This window comes from Tiliqua scincoides, chromosome 12 (assembly GCF_035046505.1).
Source record: "Tiliqua scincoides isolate rTilSci1 chromosome 12, rTilSci1.hap2, whole genome shotgun sequence".
Lineage (NCBI taxonomy): Eukaryota > Metazoa > Chordata > Lepidosauria > Squamata > Scincidae > Tiliqua > Tiliqua scincoides.
The window spans coordinates 15,878,060-15,888,442 of NC_089832.1; the positions used below are offsets into that span (position 1 = coordinate 15,878,060).

The following is a 10,383-nucleotide window of genomic DNA, read 5'->3' on the forward strand; positions in this document are numbered from 1 at the left end:
TCCCAGAGCTGTCATCCTAGACTTTGTTTCCCAGTTTGAAGAGACACTTGGCCAACAGTCTGAGGCTAAGAGGCAAAGAAGGAAGGCCCATAGCCAGGGAGACAGACCAGGGACAGACTGCACTTGCCCCCAGTGTGGAAGGGATTGTCACTCCCGAATCGGCCTTTTCAGCCACACTAGACACTGTTCCAGAACCACCTTTCAGAGCGCGATACCATAGTCTTTCGAGACTGAAGGTTGCCAACTAAGAACTAAGTCATCCTAGAACAGGGGTGCCCAAACCCCGGCCCTGGGGCCACTTGCGGCCCTTGAGGACTCCCAATGTGGCCCTCAGGGAGCCCCCAATCTCCAATGAGCCTCTGGCCCTCTGGAGATTTGTTGGAGTCTGCGCTGGCCCGACGCAACTGAACTCAGCATGAGGGCGACTGTTTGACCCCTTGCGTGAGCTGTGGGACGAGGGCTCCCTCCACTGCTTGCCGTTTCATGTCTGTGATGCAACAGTGGCAGCGAAGGAAAGGGTGGCCTTGCTTTGTGCCAGGACTTTTAAAGGCCTGGACCTATCGCAAGACCTTCATTCATTCATATAAGTTCATCTTTAATATATTCATTTATGTAAATTTATTCAAATTTTAAATGTAAATTAATTCTTTCCCCCCCCCCCGGCCCCCAACATAGTGTCAGAGAGATGATGTGGCCCTCCTGCCAAAAACTTTGGACATCCCTGTCCTAGAAGATACAACCCTGGGAATTATGGAAGTTGTGTCCTCAGCTGGGTAGGCCCCTTCCACAAGTCCAGACTCGCCACTACTCCCACAGTCCTGGGGCAGAGATAGCAGTGAGGCTGTGTGGAAGCCTGCACCAGATGCCACATGATAAGACTGGGAACTTGAGAAAGGCTCCCATTTCCGAGTCCTACTCATGAAGAAGAACCAATGTCTGTCCTGGATGAGGACTCTTCTTCAAGGAGGGGAGCGTGACAGGGACCGTCTGTTGTGCTGGTGGCCCCAGAGTGGCTGAGCTTTCATGCCACCAGGTTTGAGCTGATGGATCATGTGTGAGCCCAGTGTGAGCCCAGCATTGGACTGAGCTGACGCTTTGAAGACATGCTGGATTGAATAGCAAGAGAATGGGTTGTGTACGTGATACTGTTGGAAGGTATCAAGGACTGCTAGTTATGGTATAGAATGCTTACCTGAAATGTAAACAGCATGGTTTTTGATCTCTCTCTCTCTCTCTGAATGTCCATCTTTGAATGTTCAACTTGAGTCTCACAAGCATTTGGCTGGGATTGGGCAGCCTGCCACAAGATGTTCTCTTAGAACAATGTTGATCCATTTGAATGAAGTCTTTGTTTTCAGAGCACAGGAAAAAAAAAAGATTTTCCTTGGTACTTTTAAAAATGCAGTTTGAATTCGGCTTGAAGTTTTAACATTGCTTTAACAGCCAGTTTGAAGACTTTTAGAGCACTAAGCTGTGCACACACATGCTAGAAAGCAAATATTCACACCAGCTCTCATAGAAGAACACAAGTAAGCTTAGCTTTTTATATTTCTTTGTTTTTCATTTTGAAATCAGTTTTGGGGTACCCATAAGTGTGACTAACAAATAGTAATATTTTAACTGAATTTTAGTGGACTAACTGCATTCTAGAGTTTAAAGAGACATGATATCAAAGCACTTCCGGATTAACACATTGCAAAGGTCAACTTCCCACAGAAAATGTAGAAGATAGCAGTTTCGTTGTTTTAGCAGAGTTCGCAACTTTTTAGCAACAATTTTGTTGCATTACACGGGCTGCACATGAAGGCCACAGTGGATCATGCGATAGTTATAGGTGAGGTCATTTTAAGCGAAATTGAACTGCAGTGTCATTGGCTAACTGCTGGGGGTATATTGTATATGATGGATGTATGAGATGGCCTATTATAAAACAATGGATGTTTTGAACCCACCAATGAATTGTCTCCAAATGTGTTTCAAGGAGGGAACCCCAGATTGTAATAAAAGTCAGCTAAAGGAGGCGTTACACGCTTCTCTTCTTCCCACTTCTGGTGCAAGCAGTCTCCTTTGGGGTTTCTCTTCTCCCCATTTCTGATGCACACAGTCTCCTTTGGAGACGTGGATTGATTTACAATCTTTTGCTGATGGATTTACAATAAAAGCCTGGATTTGATCACTGTTGTCTACTGAGTTTGCTTTGGTACCTGGGATTACAGTGCAACATCTGAGATCTCTTGTAACATCTTGGTTTTTGCACCTTGCAACAATACAGCTGAGACTGTACGGCTTCCCTTCTTTGGCATGTACAGTCCAGGCCACCTGACTGGCTGTCTGTAACAGAGGTGTCAAATTTGTTTCATATACCAGGCCAGATCGCATTTACGGCCCCTGCTGAGGCCAGGAAATGACATCATTAAGCAGGAACTAATGTCATTAAGCAGATGATGGCCAGAAATAAGCACTTTGTTCTCATGGAAGAAATCATCCGCTGCAAGGGAGAGAAGGGAAAATATGCAAATCTGAATCATATCTTCAAGGTATGGGAGAGCCCATTTATCACACAGGTTGCCCTTTCAGCAGGGCCGCTTTTGCGAAGGTGTCACTCTGCAGAGAGTGTTGTGACCCCAGTGGGGTTGTGAAGCTTCCGTTGTGGCAGCAACTTATCGGAATGAAATAGATTGAAGACCCCTGGACTAGATCACCACTAAGTAAAGGGGGGGCATCTGGTGTACCCCATGAGATACCAGGAGATTGTGTCCCAGTCCTGCTCAGGTTCTTAATAGTGGTGCTAAAATAACTTTCACTAGTGCACCAGGCTTCCTGGTAACCTTTTCTGCTCTCCCTAATAAGAATACTTGGTTACAGTGAACGGTGCTGGAGGAGTTTAATGGGATGGAGAGTAGGCAGTGAGAGGGTGGGGATAAGCGGATAGGATTCCGGGAAGTGGGCATGATCGATGGTGGGTCCCCAGTCTATTTATTGGCATTGTAGGATGAAAAAGGTTGAAGGCCACTGGATTATGCCATTATTCTACTAAAACCAGAGAGTGAGTGAGTGAGTGAGTGAGAGAGAGAGAGAGAGAGAGAGAGAGAGAGAGAGAGAGAGAGAGAGAGAGAGAGAGCTGTTATCTGGTGTGCTCCCTGGGGCATTTGGTGGGCCACTGTGAAATACAGGAAGTTGGACTAGATGGGCCTATGGCCTGATCCAGTGGGGCTGTTCTTATGTTCTTATGTCTTGATCCCAAAGGATCTCCTCTATGGAGAACTCGTGCAAGGAAAGCGCCCTACAGGAAAGCTGCGATACATCTGCAAGAAGGATCTGAAGGCCTTAAGAATGGACCTCAACAGGTGGGAAACCCTGGCCTCTGAGCGGCCCGCTTGGAGGCAGGCTGTGCAGCATGGCCTTTCCCAGTTTGAAGAGACACTTGGCCAACAGTCTGAGGCTAAGAGGCAAAGAAGGAAGGCCCATAGCCAGGGAGACAGACCAGGGACAGACTGCACTTGCTCCCGGTGTGGAAGGGATTGTCACTCCCGAATTGGCCTTTTCAGCCACACTAGACGCTGTTCCAGAACCACCATTCAGAGCGCGATACCAGAGTCTTTCGAGACTGAAGGTCTACTATGTTAATAGAGCTGTGTTGGTCCTTTGCTTTTCAGATTCCTTGCGCAATGAACTTGCTGGCATTTCCACTTCAATAGCTTTCTGTCCTTTTTTACCTGCTTCTTGGGCGCGACTGGTCTTGATAGGAGTGTATACGCATACAAAGTAAAAAGCCCTAGGCAAAACATTGGTAACAGCTTGAGCACTACCATGGCCAGTTCTGGATTCAGCATGCCATCGCCCTGTCTTGTCGGCGCATTATCTTTGCTTCCAACTTGTTTTGTTGTTGGTTTTGATTCTGCTTTATCTGAAATTGAAATGGACCACCAGGAGTCTTCGCCTGCAATCTCACGCTGCTGTGCTTTGGCTTTTCTCGTCCTGACACTCTGGGTAGCCCCTGCCAATGCTCTAGGAAGAGAGCGTTTCTGGGGGGGGGGGGGAAACATTGTAAAAGTCTTGCAATTGGGAAGGGAGAATAATCCTTTCTGAATGAGGGAATAAATTTAGACAGGATCAGAAGGAAGAGGGCAAGCGGAGCTAAAAGTCAGGATCAAAAAGGAAAAGCAAAGTGAAAAGAAAGAATGGAAAGGTAGAGGAGACAACTGTGGATGTACTGCAGCAAACCCAATTGGTCCGGAGGGCCCTTTTAAAAATCTGGAATTCACAGCACAATCCAAAGTTGCACCTCCACCGCATGCCCAAACAAAGGGGAAGAGAGGGTGATTGCTAAGCACGAAGTTCTACTGCCCTGGATCAGTATGTGGTCGCTGATGACCCGTCTCTGGACCTTGATGTGGCACTTGCTGGAGATACTCTAGGACAGTGTTTCTCAAGGTTTGTCCTCCACTGTAGCTCTTCACATGGTCCACCTATTCAAAGTATAACCAGAAGTAACTGGCGATGACATCATTACCAGTTACCTATGGGTTTTGGAGGCCAGATGCGATGCAACAGACACTAGCGAGAGGCTCAGAGTGGACTGGAGGGCTTGTTGGAGTGCAGAAAAGCACGGCTTGGAGCCTCCTACCAAGGTTTGTTGTGTCATATTCCTGGTCTTGTTGCTGGGTGGCAGGGTCCAGGGGTTCTGTGAGTACCACTAGACACCACATCAAGTCCCATGCCACTGGTTGAGGAACACGGTTCTAGGAGGATCTCCTACTACATGACAGGGGTTGTGGGCATCTTCCAACTCAACAATTCTATAAGTCTAAAAACTCTAGAAGGAAGTAAACTTTCCATGGATAGGTCATGGATAGAGGCTCAGGAAGGAGGTATGGAGAAGCAAAGAAGCAAGGAAGATGTAGCACCTCTTGTAGCACCTGAAGTTTTGAGTCATTTTGTCTTGGCCACAGATCACACCAGGGATGTAAATCCTGGCACAAGGTGCAGAATCCCAGAATTCGCTTTGTAAAGCTTGCTTTTGTCACTATAGCTCTTTGACTTCTCACAGATCATGCAAAAAAAAAAAAAAGTGCTACATGTGGCATCAACATTCATATGGCTGCCTCCATGGATGACAAGCATGGCTGAAAGTCCATATAGAGTGACTCAAAACTGACAACTCTCCCCATGTAGAGGTCTAGAGAAAGCACACCTCTTCTTCCAAGTCACTGTTTACATTGACAGCTATTAAGAACATAAGAACATAAGAACAGCCCCACTGGATCAGGCCATAGGCCCATCTAGTCCAGCTTCCTGTATCACACAGCGGCCCACCAAATGCCCCAGGGAGCACACCAGATAACAAGAGACCTCATCCTGGTCCTCATCCAGATGCCTTGCATCTGGCATTCTGACATATTCTTTGGCTCTTGGAAAAACACTGGCAAGGGAGAACTTATTCGGAGACAGCAAGGAGTGCTTCACACACACAAACAGTTATTTGAGGAATCTTTCCTTTTCACCCTTGGCATTTTTAAAAAAAACACAAAATATTGGTATTTGCATATGTCAGTTCTTTAAAAAAAAACCAACAAAAATGATCTATTTAATTCAATTTTTGCTTTACAGGCCATCTGGTAGGTTCAGAGTTTTGAACTGGTGATGGCTTCCATAATAGTTATTTTTTTTTCCCAGAGGTTTTTTTTTTTTTTTCAAATTCTGAGCATAATCCCTGGTCACTCAATTAACAACATTCCTCAGTGCACACTTTCTCTATCCATCTGCTCAAGGTTGCTTTGAAATGACACTGCTTTGTATCTGGCAGTCATAACTGTCAGACTTACCTCCAACACAACCCACCTTCTGTTCCAAGCTCGAAAACAGATTTCTCCACTTTTTTACTTGAAAGATTGTCAACTCTCTCTCTCTCTCTCTCTCTCTCTCTCTCTCTCTCTCTCTCTCTCTCTCTCTCTCCAATATATATAACTGAAGTTGGAAAAAATTGAAACATGAGAGTTGAAAAAAAGAAAAGACCCAAATCACATAAAAGAGTTAATCAGAGTGCAATCCTATGTATGTTTAGCAATCCTATGCATGTTCCTCAGCAATAATTTCACTCACTTCCAAAAACCTGGTTCTTTTGGGCAGGGATGGGTTACATAGGAACATAAGAATAGCTCCGCTGGGTCCGGCCATAGGCCCATCTAGTCCAGCTTCCTGTATCTCACAGTGGCCCACCAAATGCTTGAAGGAGCTCACAAGACAACAGATACAACCTGTGGCCTGGTGCCCTCCCCTGCATCTGGCAATCAGAAGCGGCCTGCCTCTAAAATCAAAATCTTGCACATACCTACTATGACTTGTAACCCATAATGAACCCATAATGAACTTCTCCTCCAGAAATTTGTCCAATCCCCTCTTAAAGGCATCCAGGCAAGATGCCATCACTACTTCTTGTGGCAAAGAGTTCCACAAACTAATTACACTGGATTAGCAGCTCCCAGGGTCCCTATCTTGTCTCCATGTCAAATGGGTTAGACAAGCTCGGGGGGGGGGGGAGGGTATTCTTCTGATTTGAGTTTTTCAATTTTTTTATTACTTCCACCTTTCAATTTTTTTACACATACACATTGAAACTGCTGCAAACCTCTCTAAGAATTTAGAATGAAATGAGGTAGCTTTTTGACTGAAGTTTAATCAATTTCAAAAGCAAATAAGTGGAAGGATAAGAAAGCATTCTAATGATGAAATTCCTAGTTGATTTCTGATGATGTACAGTCTTTGCGGGGCCTGGCTATAGGTGTGTATGGGTGTGTGTCAAGACATGCTCCTGCACTTTAAAATTTACCACTCTCTCCCATGCACAGACCTGGATGGCAGAGAGTTCCATCTTCTGACTCTTGGCAGTCAAAAACCAAACATCCAGGAAGCCACTGCTGCCATATTTCTCAGGGAGTGGACATTTCACAATGTTGAAATATCAAACTCCAGCTGACTGCCTCGAGGGAGGCCTGCACAGAACCGGTCAGTCAATAAGACATTTCTTTGCAATCCATGGTGTCCTTTGTGAATTCTTTGTGCTAGGGTTAAATGAAATGAAATTGTCCACCGGAATCTTTTCTTTGCCAAGCCTGCCTCACTGTAAATGTCACTGCTTCTCTCTTTGACCGTTTCCAATCTTGGCTGCCGTGTTAACTGTTAGAGGGACATCTCCAGAGGCAGGTCAGACTGAATGCAGGGCCAAATCAGTCCCTGTTGCATTGATATTTATATCTCATTTTTTTCCTCTTAAAAAAAAAAAAAAAAAAAGACAGACCAGGGCTGGCCCGCCCATGAGGCCAACTGAGAAGGTTGCCTCAGGAAGCAGTTGGCCATGGGTGCTGATTTTCATCTACACACTCCCTTCCACTCTTCTCCTCCTGCCTCCTGGACTGGTCACTGGAGTGGAAGGAGAAGAGAATGGTGGGCTGCAGTGCCATTCTAGAGCAGCAGTTTTCAGTGTACCACGGCACATTGGTGAGCCGCGCAAGCGTGAAAGTGGATTTTCAACCACTGTGCTGAAGTTTGCACAGTGGTTGAAAATCACTGAAAATCTTTCCCAGGTTCTGAGACTCTGTTTCTAGGGCAACTGTCTGTAGTAACGAATGCAGGCAGGTACCCTAAAAACGGAGCCACTGAACCCAGTTGAGTCTCCTAGAAACCGGGAGCGACACCACAAGTGGAAAAGGAGGCTGGCGCATCATCAGGTAAGGGTAAGGAGTATTTGGTACAGTGCCTTAGGAAGTCTTGAACTGGCCTTACATAAGAACATAAGAACAGCCCCACTGGATCAGGCCATAGGCCCATCTAGTCCAGCTTCCTGTATCTCACAGCGGCCCACCAAATGCCCCAGGGAGCACACCAGAGAACAAGAGACCTGCAAGGCTTCCTGGGAATTGTAGTTAAGAACATAAGAACAGGCCCACTGGATCAGGCCATAGGCCCATCTAGTCCAGCTTCCTGTATCTCACAGCGGCCCACCAAATGCCCCAGGGAAGCACACCAGATAACAAGAGACCTGCAAGGCTTCCTGGGAATTGTAGTTAAGAACATAAGAACAGCCCCACTGGATCAGGCCATAGGCCCATCTAGTCCAGCTTCCTGTATCTCACAGCGGCCCACCAAATGCCCCAGGGAGCACACCAGATAACAAGAGACCTCATCCTGGTGCCCTCCCTTGCATCTAGCCTTCTGACATAGCCCATTTCTAAAATCAGGAGGTTGCACATACACATCACGGCTTGTAACCCGTAATGGATTTTTCCTCCAGAAACTTGTCCAATCCCCTTTTAAAGGCATCCAGGCCAGATGCCATCACCACATCCTGTGGCAAGGAGTTCCACAGACCAACCACACACTGAGTAAAGAAATATTTTCTTTTGTCTGTTCTAACTCTCCCAACACTCAATTTGAGTGGATGTCCCCTGGTTCTGGTGTTATGTGAGAGTGTAAAGAGCATCTCTCTATCCACTCTGTCCATCCCCTGTCCACTCTGTCCATCCTCTGAAGTCCACTCTGTTCATCCCCGCCTTAGGAAGTCTTGAACTGGCCTTGAACTGATGTCGCCACTGCCACCAGCACTGGGGCTTCAGAGATCCGCCCTTTGCCCCTGACCACCCTTGCTGACGTGCCATCCCTGTATTCCATTTCATAAACAAACCCAACTGCACTGCAATATCAGGGCAGATATTGTGATGATAAATTCAGAAGCGTTCCTGTCCCTCCCCAGGACAGTATCGTATTCTTGTCGCTAAAGAACTTGTCCCTTGTAAATGAAGGATGAACTGTGCATACATTACACAAAGACAACGGTTCTGTAACTCAAGATCCAGCCCATAATATTCACTCATGATGGAAGCAGCTTTGATTTTTTGCAAGTGTGAATTATACCTACAAAAGAGCAACAAGACACAAATGTTTTAAATATCTGATGTGGGGACAAAAAGGAAGACATTGTTTCTAAAGTTAAGCCAATTTATTAATAAAACAGTTCCTATCTTTCTCTTTGCACCATCAAATACTTTTATCTTATTTAGCAGTCAAAAAAAAAATACATTTGTATCCAGCTCAGATGTTCAAACGTGCATTTTGTTGCTTTTATCGGCTTCAATTGAGGAACACATTTGTAATATTTCTTGATTTTTGTAACTTTAAAAAAAATAAAGCATGTAAAAGTTTCACAAGTAATTTCTGAGAAGTCTGAACCGAGTCTAAATAATAGAGAGAAGCCTGTTAAATATTTAGAAAAGATGTCTTGCCATTTTGGTATTCGGTTGCACAACTCTTATTAAAATTTATAGAAAGCATGTTCTCTAAAACTTGAAAGGGTGAAGAAGGCTATTTTGAAGAATAAAAGGAATTCTGTTATGATGGGGATATTTCGGGAGTGTCAAAAATTGAAAGAGGAAACGGGGATTTATTGGGATGATGGACCAACCAGACATGTTTGTGTAGTATTGAAGCCTCAATCACAGAAAAATGTATGCAAGACAACATAAGAACATAAGAACAGCCCCACTGGATCAGGCCATAGGTCCATCTAGTCCAGCTTCCTGCATCTCACAGCGGCCCACCAAATGCCCCAGGGAGCACACCAGATAACAAGGAGACCTGCAAGGCTTCCTGGGAATTGTAGTTAAGAACATAAGAACAGCCCCACTGGATCAGGCCATAGGTCCATCTAGTCCAGCTTCCTGCATCTCACAGCGGCCCACCAAATGCCCCAGGGAGCACATCAGATAACAAGAGACCTGCCTCCTGGTGCCCTCCCTTGCATCTGGCACAGCCCATTTCTAAAATCAGGAGGTTGCACATACACATCATGGCTTGTAACCTGTAATGGATTTTTCCTCCAGAAACTTGTCCAAGCCCCCTTTAAAGGCGTCCAGACCAGATGCCGTCACCACATCCTGTGGCAAGGAGTTCCACAGTTCAACCACACGCCAAGTAAAGAAATATTTTCTTTTGTCTGTCCTAACTCTCCGCACTCAATTTGAGTGGATGTCCCCTGGTTCTGGTGTTATGTGAGAGTGTAAAGAGCATCTCTCTATCCACTCTGTCCTTCCCCTGCATAATTTTGTATGTCTCAATCATGCCCTCCCTCATGTGCCTCTTTTCTAGACTGAAGAGGCCCAAGGGGACAAGGGGCATTGCACTGTCCCTGACGTCACAGACTTCAAGTTTCGCCTATTCACACTGGTTGGCAACCTTCAGTCGCGAAAGACTAGGGTATAAGCCTACAGCACCCGGTATTCCCACGCGGTCTCCCATCCAAGTACTAACCAGGCCTGACCCTGCTTAGCTTCCGAGATCAGACGAGATCGGGCATGTGCAGGGTAACACATATACAGCCTAACACACTGA

At 45.8% G+C, this 10,383-nt stretch overlaps 1 pseudogene; it reads right to left on the reverse strand.

Moving 5' to 3' along the window:
* Positions 1-10,253: 10,253 nt before the first annotated feature.
* Positions 10,254-10,372, reverse strand: LOC136663448 (5S ribosomal RNA; annotated as a pseudogene).
* Between the last annotated feature and the right edge of the window lie 11 nt (positions 10,373-10,383).